The sequence below is a fragment of the Amblyomma mixtum genome, chromosome 3, assembly GCF_055824585.1.
Source record: "Amblyomma mixtum isolate Tamu chromosome 3, ASM5582458v1, whole genome shotgun sequence".
Classification (NCBI taxonomy): domain Eukaryota; kingdom Metazoa; phylum Arthropoda; class Arachnida; order Ixodida; family Ixodidae; genus Amblyomma; species Amblyomma mixtum.
In genome coordinates this window covers 176,133,230-176,147,109 of record NC_143014.1, presented here as the reverse complement: position 1 = coordinate 176,147,109, position 13,880 = coordinate 176,133,230, and the positions used below count along the sequence as shown (strand labels likewise).

At 47.1% G+C, this 13,880-nt stretch overlaps 1 protein-coding gene and 1 pseudogene across 4 annotated transcripts in view; one reads left to right on the top strand and one right to left on the bottom strand.

The window, feature by feature from the left end:
- The window catches only part of Evi5 (ecotropic viral integration site 5), a 336,527-nt gene that overhangs the window by 51,411 nt on the left and 271,236 nt on the right, over nucleotides 1–13,880 (top strand). The window lies entirely within an intron of this gene.
- LOC149352811 (uncharacterized) lies at nucleotides 2,440–4,575 on the bottom strand (annotated as a pseudogene).

Here is a 13,880-nt window from a genome sequence, read left to right as displayed (position 1 = left end):
AAACCATGAAAGCCAAAGTCGCATACAGCGGAGAAACTGTACCAAGGCGGCAGTGGGTCGGCTCTTGGAGAAATATTAGGAAGTGCATCCAGAATGTTTAATTCTTAACATTTCTCTTCAGGATGGAGGAGAAGTGGTCCGAATACTTGGTGTTTGTTGTTAAAAAACGTTCTAGACGGGTGCTTTTTAACTATATTTTGGCAGCGAATGGATTTTTAGAATGTATGAGCACGTGAGCACATGCGCACGTGTCTGCAAGTGGCGGTTCATTGTTTGTTTGTTTGTGGGGTTTTATGGCACATAGGCAGCTAAGGCCATCATGCACCAAGCTTAAGGTATTGGAAAAGTTTTCTGCAGTTTCATAGAAATATGAAAAATCATCGGTGGTGTAGAGGGCCTACAATGTTAGTACTACATAGTGATGACAAAGGAAAGTAATTTTAGAAATGGCAGCTAATGAAAGCTTTAACCCTTTCACTCCCACTCCCGAATTATCTCACACAACCACATATGCGGACACCGTGCTTCTTCCGAGTAAACTCGTTTTGGCTTTTTAACTCACTCCCTGCTGCTCCTGAAATACTTGGTAAAAAAAAACAAACGATGTAAGCATGTCGTGCCATCTGTGGAGAGTCCCCATAAATTCATAGAACTTGTAGGGCAGATTTTAAACAAGAGGCAGAACGCATGTTATTACATCCGTGTCCGTGTCTGCATTGCTTCGTTTTGGTTTCGGCACAGTAGCCATGACGAGACAGCGTGCCACATGCTTCTGCATTTTGACGGAAGAAGAAATTCAAAAACTGCTTATGACTTTGGACTCCAATTATAGTGACAACAGCGAAGCAGCCCAACTAAGTGCCTTGTGGTGGTAACATCGATAAAGAGCCCTTGTCACCGAAAAATCCATGTAAGAAGAGGAAATCCGACGGGCGAGATTTCTGCTGGTAGATTTCATTCAGTACAACTAATAGGTATAAGATTATCAGGAATAAAAATGTCTACGTGTCCTGTAGAGGATCCCAGTGAATTACTAGCACAAAATTTCAAGGAAACTAACATAAAAAAATAACCTGGCAGGGAGTGTGCAGTGGTGAGTTAAGGGTTAAAGAGGGTCGGGTAACCTTAGCGGCCATCCTTGGCTGGGCAAGGACCTCGAGACTCCCAACCAATCAAATAAAGACGTCAAGCCTCTTCTCGGGAGTGAGAAAATGGCTGAGGTGTATTATAAAATGAAGCGAAACACTGGGTAAGAATTCACAACTTTTGAAGAAAACCTGCTTCTCTCAATAAGCTAAAAACATGATTTGTCAACAATTACATTATCACTTAAAAGCAGTGCTGGGTGAAAAGGTAGGCATTCTTTATAAAATTGAATACTTTTTTTCATAGTTTTCCGAGTTTTGAGCACGAGAATAATCGTGGCTTAGTGCGAGTTCATCTCCACATTTTTCACATAGGGGTTTGTCTTGTCTACAGAAAATTATATGCCAGGTGAGTGTGTCCAATGCGAAGTCCACATAAGATTACTTCTATGGTGGTTCATTGGTTTCTACGTAAAGACTGTTTATGGGTGACGTCCTGTCTGTGATACTTGAGGCGCAAATCAAAATTATGTACTGGGTGGGTCCAGTCGCTTCAAGTACGACAGCCTTGATCAAACACACACTATGCAACCATAATCTAACCAAGCGTGTACAATAGAGCGATAAATATATACAAGGCATGTTCTATCGGAATCCCAGTGTTTCTGTGAGAGAACTGTGACTATGTTTAGAGATCGAGAAGTTTTCTTTTTGAGCGTGTTTATGAGATAGGAACGCGAGTTGTATGTCAAATGTTACTCCTAAAAGTTTTTTGTTTTTCTGGTAGTACGCTTTCATTTAGGTGTAGGGTGGGGCTGTTCTGTAAGCCTCATTTCAGTGAGAACATAACAGCCACTGTTTTGTGTGGGTAAAAGTGGCATCCATTTCTGTCTGCCCGTGCCATGAGTTTATTTACTGCAAAGTGTATTGTATCTCGCACGTTGTGATGGGTTACAGATGGATCACGTCCTGTACACAGGCTGTGTGTCAGCAAATGCTGAGTGACGCGATAAAGCCAGGGGATAGCTCAGCAGGTGCAAAGACCGAAAAAAAGCACACATGCAAGTTCGCCACTGCCATCTGCTAGCGGCTCAAAAAAACTGGTTTCACCAGTGGCTTACTAGTGGGTCACATTGCACTCAAGAAAATTTAAGGCTGGCCCACCGGTGGGCCACGACACACAGGGGAGGGAGGGGATGAAGATCGCTTCTGCAGTGAATGCTTCTGCAGTGCAGTGTACACAGATTTGCCATTACAGCAACTTGAAAATGCCAATGGCTGCATGGTTGCGATGCACTTATATGTTTTGATGCAAAGAATTGGGAGCTTTCCAATTCCAAAGCACTGCTTCATATACAATCACACAAAGAAAATTCTTTAATCTGTCGCTATACACACAATGTTGCAAAATGATAAGGACTGGCAGTGGGAATGAACACTCTAGAGTCTGTCAGAGTGAAGCTTCACAAGCATGTGACTGTGCTTGAGGATTACAAAAAAAGGCACCCTCTTGAAAGTGCAACAAGTAATAAAGTCTTGGTCCTCTCTATGCCTTGCTGAAAAAGGACGTTATTCGAGCTTGATCCTTACTTGAGTTTGAGGACTTTTTCTTTGTACCGCTTATTTCAGCAAGTGTGCTACGCTTGGCAGCTTTCTTTCCTCCAGAATTCTATTCTGCCAGTGGAGCTTCTTCCTTAAGAGCATACACCTTTGGTGGGATGTAGAATTCATCCACCAACTGCGCGTCGAAGATTGCCTTGCGCACCTTCTTGCTACGACGTATTCTTTTTTTTTCTTCTTTTTCATACTCAGCATGCATCGAAGCCAAAAATTCCCGTTGACTATCAGACTGACACGTTTTTGCGAGGCGCTCGTGCAATGGCACATCATAGTCATCATCATCTTCATCTTCAGACACCGGTGTCTTGAAATATTTCACCAGCTCTGGTATATTCAATGGGGTTCCATGTTCACCACAATTGCCGATCAGTGATACTGTAGAACAGCTGATGCGACGCGTTGACAAGAAGTCAGAGAGGCGTAGTAGTATATTCAGCGTAGCACTGCCCTCTACTGTGCCCTTGGCGTCATCCACGTTTCCAGTGCCTTCCTCATCTTGAAACCTGCGTGCCAGTCCCGTCAATTCCGTCTTGAAATGAACCACCTTCTCCCAGACGAGCCCATGTCTATTAGCGGCCTTGATTCGACGTACGAGGACGCTTACAATGTTAGCAACCGCATCCGCCGTCGGAACTGCCTGGACTGCCGTTTGCATGTCGTACAACAGGTCAGCGAACACCGCCAACTTGCAGTTGTTGGGCTTAAGCGGGCAGCGCTCAGGCGCCGCGCAGCTGCTGCTGGCCAGCCTCCCCCGCTTTACATGCGAAATCGCTGTCTCACACATGGGCATCTTCTTATCGAGAGACAGACGCTTGAGATGAGTAAACGCGTCATGCGGCAACTCAATGACGGGTGATGCCATGGCTGTGGCAAGCGCCAGTTCATCGCGGCTATTTAAAAGGACCCGGATGAACGCGTTTGTGACGCACACCATGTACCCTACAGTGTTGGAGTCCCACTTCTCGACTGTCGACTCGTCCGGGCAAGGCACGTCAGTGACTTCTGAGCTGACGCTGACAGCTTCGATGTTGTAGGCTTCGTTCGTGCTCATATCAAGAGGAGCCTCAGTGACGATGCGCCTTACTTTTTTGCCTTGAGACAAGAGCTCGGTACATTCTTTGGCAAAATCCGTTGTGATCGGGCCATGCACGAGGAAAGCCGAATTGGCAAACTGGGCTGCAAAAGTGCTATCATTTTCCAGGGCATCTCGGAACTTTCGCAAGATCTGCCAATTGTTCACTGTGTTGGTGTGCGAGAGAAACTCGACGTATTCTTGCACATACTCTGACTCGATCCGCACACCTGATTTTGAGAGGCACTTTTGATAAAGAAAGTCTGCGTGCACAACGTCAGATAAAAGCGCGTTGAACTGGCAGCTTTCCCTCTGCTTCACACGCGCCGTGCACAGATGAATTGCCTGGAAATGCTCCGGTACGGACAGCACAGTTGTGCTCCTGTCGACAAATGCGTTGCGCTTACGCAACTCATTTATGAGAAACCCGAAGACAGTGCAGCTGCTCAGATCATCGGCCAAAGTTTCGGTTCTCAAGATATGCAGCTTCTTCGATCCCGCTTCTTCTTTCACGTATTCAAAGACTGCATTTTTAACGCATGGGTCGTAAGCAGTCCATAAAAAACAAGTACTTGCATTTTCGTTGTCACTCATGGCAGCGAGTAGGGCAGCACAGAGAGCGTCTTAACACACCACTTTTCTTTTTTCCGGCGTCTCTAGCGTTTGCAGCGTCTGTAGATCCAACACCGCGGCACACAACGTTAGAAACGATGGAACAACGCAACACCGGTAAAAAGTCGTTGGCGCCAATCTAAAAACGTAAGATGGCGCCAAATGCTCAGGAACCGACTTGACTTGGATGTGGCTCAAAATTTGTTTGCATTAATTTTTTATTTCTGTGTTGTAACGTTTTATTAGTTTACTAAAACAAAAAACGTACTGGTTCAAAATTACAGTGTAAAATTATTATAATTTTATCTTTGATACCTCGTTCAGTTTTTTTTATCGTTAAGAGAGGCCATTTCCACTGCGTTCAAGTGCGTTCTGCTTAGTGTGGTAAGTAACGCCACCTCTTCTAAAAAGAGGGCAGCCGAGGTGCGACCTCGTTTCTCCTTTTTCTTCACGCCAATCCTGTCATACATTCCCATAGAGTTTCTTACTATTACCTAGAGGGAAAGCTGGCGGCGCTGCACTTCAGCCACCATCATGGAGGTAAAAAAAAACTAGGAGAGAGTGCGCTCAGCCTCTGCAAGCCATCCTCCTCTGACGCCGCTGCCGAGGGCCCTTTTGCGCACTGACTCTTGGGAAATAGCATAGAGTTTCTTACTATTACCTAGAGGGAAAGCTGGCGGCGCTGCACTTCAGCCACTATGGACGCCCAAAGCATCATGGGGCGGTGAGCTACTTGTTGCGGCACAGTCGTAATTTTTCGGGAACATGGAGTGGCACTACTAAGATTTTTCATTCCGAAAACGCTGTTCGTGTGTGCGCAGACGACTTTCGCGCGAACGCAGTGGGCAAAACTCATAGTAGTGAAAAAGCGACGACACACAACGCCAATAAAAGGTTTCACTTTATCGAAATGCCATTAAAAAACCTCTTATAGTATTTAAGCAACAACATCTTTTTTGAAAACATATTTACTTTCAAAAGCGCGCCTGTTAAGTACGATATATTAGTTTTTATAGTGTTCATTACTAGGCCAATAGGAGAGCGAGTCGTCTCTTTTTTTGGGCAAACTTTGCACTTAAATGCTTTTCTGCTCGTTTGTTGCAATCATTAGACAAGATTTTCAATGTTATGACGTTTGTAGTTATCAAACAGCGTTATTTTTTTATTATGTTTTGGCCAAAAGTTGCAGGTCCGCAACAAGTAGCTCACCGCCCCATGATGCTTTGAGCGCCCATGGTGGCTGAAGTCATAGAGTTTCTTACTATTACCTAGAGGCAAAGCTGGCAAGCCGTCTATGGGAGTTTGCATGGAGACCCCACGTGACCACCTCAGCCACCATGGGCGCTCAAAGCATCATGGGGCGGTGAGCTACTTGTTGCGGAACTGTAACTTTTGGCCAAAAAATAATAAAAAAATAAAGCTGTTTGATAGCTACAAACGTCCTAGCATTCAATATCTTGTCTAATGATTGCAACAAACGAGCAGAAAAGCATTTAGGTGCAAAGTTTGCCTAAAATAAGACATGACTAGCTTTCCTATTGGCCAAGTGATGAACACTAAAAAAACTAATATTTCGTAATTAACAGGCGCACTTTTAAAAGTAAATATGTTTTAAAAAAATGTTGTTGTTTAGATACTTTAAGAGGTTTTTTAATGGCATTTCGGAAGAGTAAAACCTTTTATTGGCGTCGTGTGTCGTCGCGTCTTCACTACTATGGCTTTTGCACACTGCGTTCGCGCGAAAGTCGTCTGCGCACACACGAACTACGTTTTCGGAATGAAACGCCTTAGTACTGCCACTCTGTGTTCCCGAAAAACTACGACTGTGCCGCAACAAGTAGCTCACCGCCCCATGATGCTTTGAGCGTCCATGTTGGCTGAAGTGCAGCGCCGCCAGCTTTCCCTCTAGGTAGTAGTAAGAAACTCTATGGCTGAAGTGGTCTCGAGGGGTCGCCATGCAAACTCCCTTAGACGAGCTGCCAGCTTTCCCTCTAGGTAATAGTAAGAAACTCTATGGGAAATAGGCCCTCCACAGTTACCAGACTGCCAACCAGCGGTGCTTTTTAGTGAACGTCAGTGCTCCGATGTAGCGCAGAAGCGCAGCGCCTGTGTTGCAGCTTTGGCGGAATGCGTACCGAGCTCGAGGTTGTCTGAAGGCTCCGCGTCTCAACACTTCTGTTGACCACACTCTTGAGTTTTTGGGCGCTCTGTAGAAAACTGCAGGTAAACTTTTCATCAAAGGGTGCGGCCGCGACCTCGTCACTGTTCAACTGTGGTTCATAAAGAGAATGGAGAGGAATTCCTTTCGTCGTTATACACACATACGGAGCGTTTATTTCAGCGCATGCTATAAGCGGAGAACTCGAGAGTAGGCGAAGAAATGAGCCTCTAAAAAAAGGGCGCAGCGGCTTCCAGAGCGCTCACGGCGGACGGACGTGTTTAACGAGCGCTCCGGCGCGCTGCGCAAGATTCTATTTCTCAGGCGGACTTCGGCCCGCCCATGGGCCCGGCACAAGTCGTGCCGAATACGCTCGCGCACATACGCGGTTCCGACGTGAAATGCAGCAGTGAAGTATTTCTCTCTCTCTCGCTGTCGAGAGAGAGTGCCGGCGGCTTTACGTCTGCCCCTGCGCGGGGTCTCCCGGCCACTGCGCACAATCACTTACAAAAAGAAGTAATAGCCGCGCGCTCGTAGCGTCCTGTCTCGGACTAATCGCGCGCGCGGCACACTGCACTAGCGGCCGGGGTGGGGCTTCCGGCCGCGTATACCGTCCGAGGTAGCACCCACGAAGCGTTCATGTCACGCGTGCAGTGCACTACCTGGCGAAGAGCGAGCGGGAAGTCAAGCCCGCCTGCTCGATGAACGCACAGAGGCTCACCATTGTTCTGTCACGGGTGCGCGCACTGCCGCGCGGCCACAGGAGCGCTTCGAGACTGTCCGGGATGATTCCCAGCGCCCTGCAGGCCGCGAGAATCTCGCGACGTGGCACTGCAGAAGCGGCACAGCGAAGGAGCGTGTGCTACAATGTCTCCACTGCGCCACAGTCAGCGCACGCGTCGCTCGGGGACGATGGCCGCTGCGGCGAGCGAGCAGTTTGCGCTCACCACGGAGCCGTCAGTGAACACAAGCGGATGGTGGCGCAGTTGTTCGTACAGCGCGAGAGCGAAACCGAAACCGAAATCCGGCTAAGAGCTACCACTGCCTTGTCACGTGAGGGCCTATTTCCCATGATTCTTTCCATTATATTTTTTATGACTAGGCTTCAAGATTGTGACGTCATGCTCCCTCCTAGTTTTTCTTCCTCCATGGCCACCATGGACGCCCAAAGCATCATGGGGCGGTGAGCTACTTGTTGCGGCACAGTCGTAATTTTTCAGAAACATGGAGTGGCACTACTAAGACGTTTCATTCCGAAAACTCTGTTCGTGTGTGCGCAGACGACTTTCGCGCGAACGCAGTGTGCAAAACTCATAGTAGTGAAAACGCGACGACACACGACGCCAATAAAAGGTTTCACTTTTCCGAAATGCCATTAAAAAACCGCTTATAGTAATTAAGCAACAACACCTTTTTTGAAAACATATTTACTTTTAAAAGTGCGCCTGTTAATTACGAAATATTAGTTTTTATAGTGTTCACTACTTGACCAATAGGAGAGCGAGTGGTCTCTTATTTTGGGCAAACTTTGCACTTAAATGCTTTTCTGCTCGTTTGTTGCAATCATTAGACAAGATATTGAATGTTAGGACGTTTGTAGTTATCAAACAACTTTATTTTTCTATTATTTTTTGGCCAAAAGTTGCAGTTCCGCAACAAGTAGCTCACCGCCCCATGATGCTTTGAGCGCCCATGGTGGCTGAAGTGGTCTCGAGGGGTCGCCATGCAAACTCCCATAGACGGGCTGCCAGCTTTCCCTCTAGGTAATTGTAAGAAACTCTATGTACATTCCTTCCGTGGACGTCAGCAAGCGCAGGCATTATCCCATAGAGTTTCTTAGTAAGAAACTCTATGGTGTGCGCAGACGACTTTCGCGCGAACGCAGTGTGCAAACGCCATAGTAGCGAAACCGCAACAGCACACGACGCCAATAAAAGGTTTCTTTTTTCGAAATGCCTTTAAAAAAACTCTTAAAGTATCTCAGCAACAGCATTTTTTTTTTGAAAACATATTTACTTTTAAAAGTGCGCCTGTTAATTACGAAATATTAGTTTTTTTTAGTGTTCATCACTTGGCCAATAGGAAAGCTAGTCATCTGTCATTTTGGGCAAACTTTGCACTTAAATACTTTTCTGCTTGTTTGTTGCAATCATTAGACAAGATATTGAATGTTAGGACATTCGTAGTTATCTACCAGCTTTATTTTTCTATTATTTTTGACCAAAAGTTGTTGTACTGCAGTCGGTAGGTCGGTAGCTCACCGCCCCATGATGCTTTGAGCGCCCATGGTGGCTGAAGTTGCCTCGAGGGGTCTCCACGCAAACTCCCATAGAAGGGGCGGCAGCTTTCCCTCTAGGTAATAGTAAGAAACTCTATGCATTATCCGAACTCCGACCATGGAGGAAAAAAAAACTAAGGAGGGAGCATGACGTCACGCGGCCAGCGTTCGCAAGCAGAATGTTTTGAAGTCGTTTTCTCCCTCAGTTTTTCGCGCTCCGAGCCGGTCCTTTATGTTTTGATTCCGGTATGTTTTAGTGCGCGCGTATGCGCGACCCGCGGCGCGGGCGTCTACAGCAAGGAAGTTGATCTACAGTTAGTCTGCCGCGCTAATCGGCGCATGCGCGCGCGCAGCGGGGCTAGACTTTACCGCTCGCTATCACGTGGTGCGGTCACGGGGGGGGGGGGGGGCACACTGTCTTTTTTTTGCTATATCTTTACTTGTTAAGACGAGGCTTCAAGGTTGTCGCCGGACGCTCCCTCCTCAGTTTTTTTTCCTCCATGACTCCGACCGACTCCTTCGTGTCCACTCCTATCACTGCATCAAAACCACGTTGGTGAATTTTCGAAATAATGGCGCAGAGCTGTTCGCTTCGGAGAGATCGTCTGAGAGGCGCTCCGATCCGTTCGGCGCACCCAACATCCGTGCGGCAACTGACAGCGGCAGGTCTAAAACGTACGATCGGAGATTCGCAATCAGTTGTGTCGTGTTTATCGTGATCAGCTGTTCTGCTGCCTCGTGTGCGATCTCTCATTGGGATTTAGCATTTTTCCTAGGTGGTATTTGTGATATCGATAAGCTCAGAGAGGTAGATAGCTGGATGAAGCGTATTTTTTTCTTGCGCAGGTTCACACCTTTGAATCGATGCTCATCGTAGCAGCGCATTGCTCACAGCTAGTGTGGGTAATCTAATTACGCCGCCACCTGAGTGCACGCATCATCGGAAGTCATTTAGAAATAACCCATTTTCGTGCAAACTCGTCGGCGCCTTTTGGAAACTAAAAAAAAGGAAAGAAAAGAAGCGATGTGTCCGCGTGAATCGGCTTTACCTATGTGCTCTCGACAGTTGCCTTATTTTCTCGTGCCATGATGTGCCCTACGCCGACACGTACAGATCGAACTTGAGTACTGGCCTTCAATTTCAGAATTCCGAGGTTTAGTATTCGCGTTGTTTGAGACAACGCGTCTTTGAGAAAGTTTTTTATCGTCAATCTTCAAAATCGCCACTAGTAACAAACAGCCTGGCTGTTTTTGTTCTACTGATGTCAGAGCGAACAGTGTAGATGTTCTTGCATGGTGTTGGTTACTTGACGGTCGTTTACATGGGCTGTGTTGTCCGAACGGCAGTCTGGGCAAAGGCTTCCGGAGCTACCCGAGCCCCAGAGCCATAGCCTTCTTTAAAGAGCTTAGTTGGAACATGACTGCGGAGTAGCCGAAGGTAGTTGTTTGCACAGGTGTGTGTGTGTCTATATATATATATACATATATATATTATTGTAAGAGCGCAAGCAGACGGCCATTCGATTCGTTCTTCGTTCTCGCACATGTAGCCGCCGTGGCACGATGCCGTCACTTCGGCTTAAGCCTAAGGTAGTTGTTTGCACAGGTTTGTGTGTGTGTGTGTGTGTGTGTGTGTGTGTGTGTGTGTGTGTGTGTGTGTGTGTGTGTGTGTGTGTGTGTGTGGGGGGGGGGGTTTGGTTTGGTTTGGTTTGGTTTATGGTGTTTAACGTCCCAAAGCGACTAAGGCTATGAGAGACGCCGTAGTGGAGGGCTCCGGAAATTTCAACCACCTGGGGTTCTTTAACGTGCACTGACAACGCACAGTACACGGGCCTCTAGAATTTCTCCTCCAAAGAAATTTAACCGCCGCGGCCGGGATCGAACCCGCGTCTTCCGGGTCAGCAGCCGAGCACCATACCACTGAGCCACCGCGGCGGCTGTGTGTGTGTGTGTGTGTGTGTGTGTGTGTGTGTGTGTGTGTGTGTGTGTGTGTGTGTGTGTGTGTGTGTGTGTGTGTGTGTGCGCGCGTGCGGTGTGTGTGTGTGTGTGTGTGTGTGTGTGTGTGTGTGTGTGTGTGTGTGTGTGTGTGTGTGTGTGTGTGTGTTGTAAGAGCGCAAGCAGACGGCCATTTGATTCGTTCTTCGTTCTCTCGCATGTAGCCGCCGAGGCACGATGCCGTCACTTCGGCTTGAAACGCTCAGCACGCACTCCGTGTTGCGAAATCAATTTGAATAATCCGAAGGAAACGGGTCCAGTCATTGCAGTTGTGTTAACAGTCTATACCCGTTGCATGTTAAATGCACGCTGGCATGAGGAGCAAGAAACTGCGCACCACCGTGTTCCGAGTGTAACGGACGGCTGGGGCATGGTGAGCCCCAGCCGGTGGTACCAATAAGCTTGTAGCTGACTGGTGGTCTCTCGTAGTTTTACCCGTATCCATGTCATCGATTGGCCTGGAAATGTGCCGATTGCTACTGCGAGGAATTGAAATGAAAAAAAAAAATTACGCACGCTGCACCTTGAAACGAACAAACTTGGAAAGAAATTCTTAGTTTCCAGCTACAAGGGGTATCTCATACACCGACTTCAAGCCATAGCATTTTTGTAGCTTACTTTCCCAAAGTAAGTTTGCGCCGTGCTTAACAGAAAAGCATCAGTTGGGTGCTACCGCGCCGAGCTCCGTCTACTTTGCGCCCTATTCATCTTTCTAGCTGTTCTAGCTCCACAACTCGTCCTGCCATATGCGGTTAATTACTTATCTTTATTGCCCACCCTAACCAATGTCCAAGCGGTAGGCAGGTATACTTCGAGCCTGGTGAATCCGTGTAGTTGCAGAATGCGGCCAAAATTCTGCAGCAGTAGAATTTTGTCCGTGATGTGGAACTGTCCGTTACGGGCCTGCGCCTTGGCTGCCGCTGGCAAGAACTGCTCTGACGTTCGAGCTACTGAAATGTTTGCCTGCAGGCGCCAGCTGTAGCTTCCAGGATTGCACTGTCACATTTTAGTGAGACGGTGGGGAGAGGGGGAGGGGGTGGCTCGCGGGAAGGAACAGACTTCGACAGCCACAGCTTGGCTGAAGGGTAGGAACAGCGCAGACTAGAGAACACAGGAAAGAAATAACACATGGTACACGGTATCGACTAACATCTTGACATTGAATGGCCACTTGCCTGCACATCCATCGCCCTGAACAAGGAAACGGAAGAAAGACTGGACACGCGAACCCTTCAGTAGTGCACCACACGGCCTGTCAGGTTCTAACTCATAGTGGTACATTTTCTTGAGTGGAGCATCAGACACAGCGGCGACTGTCAGGACGACGCACGCAGAACACTGCGCACAACCAAAACACCGTGGCGATGCCTAACGATGATGATGATGATGTGTCGGAGGTCATTGCCTTTGCAACGGGAAATCGACGGGTACACCCGAATCTGACCAAAAAAGCAAAAATCTAGGAAAAACGAGACAAAAATGAGCTCGCCGAGTGGACATGGTTTGCGACCATTGCTGGAGCGGCGCCGCTTGTTTCCTTACGTGCTGCTGTGCTCTAGATTGTATCGAACAGCCCTTTGGCCTACAAGGTCACAGGATCGATCGATCGATCAATCAATCAATCAATCAATCAATCAATCAATCAATAAGCCGTTGAATCTATCAGTCAATCAGAGCTATTCTAGGTTTTATTAGGTTTGTTCAGGAGCAACCTGAAGTTTCAGTGAACTACAGCTCGGAAAGGCAAAACCTAGGTGAAATGATGGCATATTGATCCGAAGAAAAAAAGTAGGGGCCACATGTACAGAAGGGCCCGCTGAAAAGGTAATTAACTGCACCGCAAGTCTCACGGGATGCAGTGCAGCCGGAGATCAAACCAAGGGAATGGAGAGGTACTCACGATAAAAAGAAAAAACACGGCGGCACATGTTGCATGAAAGCAGCAATGCTAAAAAAAATGCAAAACTTTTCTCAATATACGCTGCCAGGTAAATGCACCATTTGCTCAGATATTAAGATAAGATATTGCGAAGCTCGGAGCAGAATGAAGGTTTTGAGTTTTGAAAAGTTCAGATTAGCAAAATGAGCATTATGTGAGCTTTACATCCTCTGTAGAGGCGAGTGTCTGCTCTGGTATGTACGAAGCTGAAAAGGCTCGCTCTGCGTTGCGATTTTTTGTCGGATCTGAAGCTGAATGCTGCGAACGAAAAATCAACGTTTCACTGACATGTCGGCATAAAGACACAACGGTGACAGCGAGTTCCGTCAGCTGGAACTAGGGCTGTCGCTCATACAACGGGAACGGCTTTGAATATATAAAATAGCTTCTTCTCAATCTGCTGTGTAACTGTCAGATTGGCACGCGCCACTCGAATTAACAGAAGCGTATTCAAGTCGTGGCAGATATATGAGTATTGATGTGGTGCGCAGTGCTCACAAAAGTGCGCTGACTGAACCGGTCGTGCAGACAGCCCGTTAGCACAACACGCATTGGAATTTAAGAGCGCACCACCAAGGGTTTTGATTTCTGCGGCCCTGGTGAAAGTTATGCGATTCGAACAACTAGAGTACAAGATTGAGTTTCGGTCTTAAAATACATGCATTATCTTGGTTCAGATGAATTAAGATGAATTTACATGAATCCCCATTCTAGGGCTACTAGTGAAATAACACAGATTAATCGAAGTGCGAAATGGAGCTGCAGTCCTGAACACTGTGTATCTCCCTGAATATCTTTGCATCATCAGCATATGAAAGAAATGAGCTGTAGGCCGTATGTGGACATATTATCCAATAAAGATCGAGAAGCGGCCATAACCGAAGAAGCACTGTTTGACTTACAAAACAAGAGATGCCTATTAATTTTCGTGGACAAAGCGCTAACATACAGAATGATATGGAAAGGTTGCATATGAAGTGGGGACGTCGTAGAGCGTCGCTCTCGTTTCACGTCTTCGGTCACCCTTCACTTCCTGCCTAATTACTTCAAATCTCAAGAGGGGTAGACAGTGAGGTGACGCACGTTCCAATCAGAATAATGGCGTCTTTTCGTAGCACGCG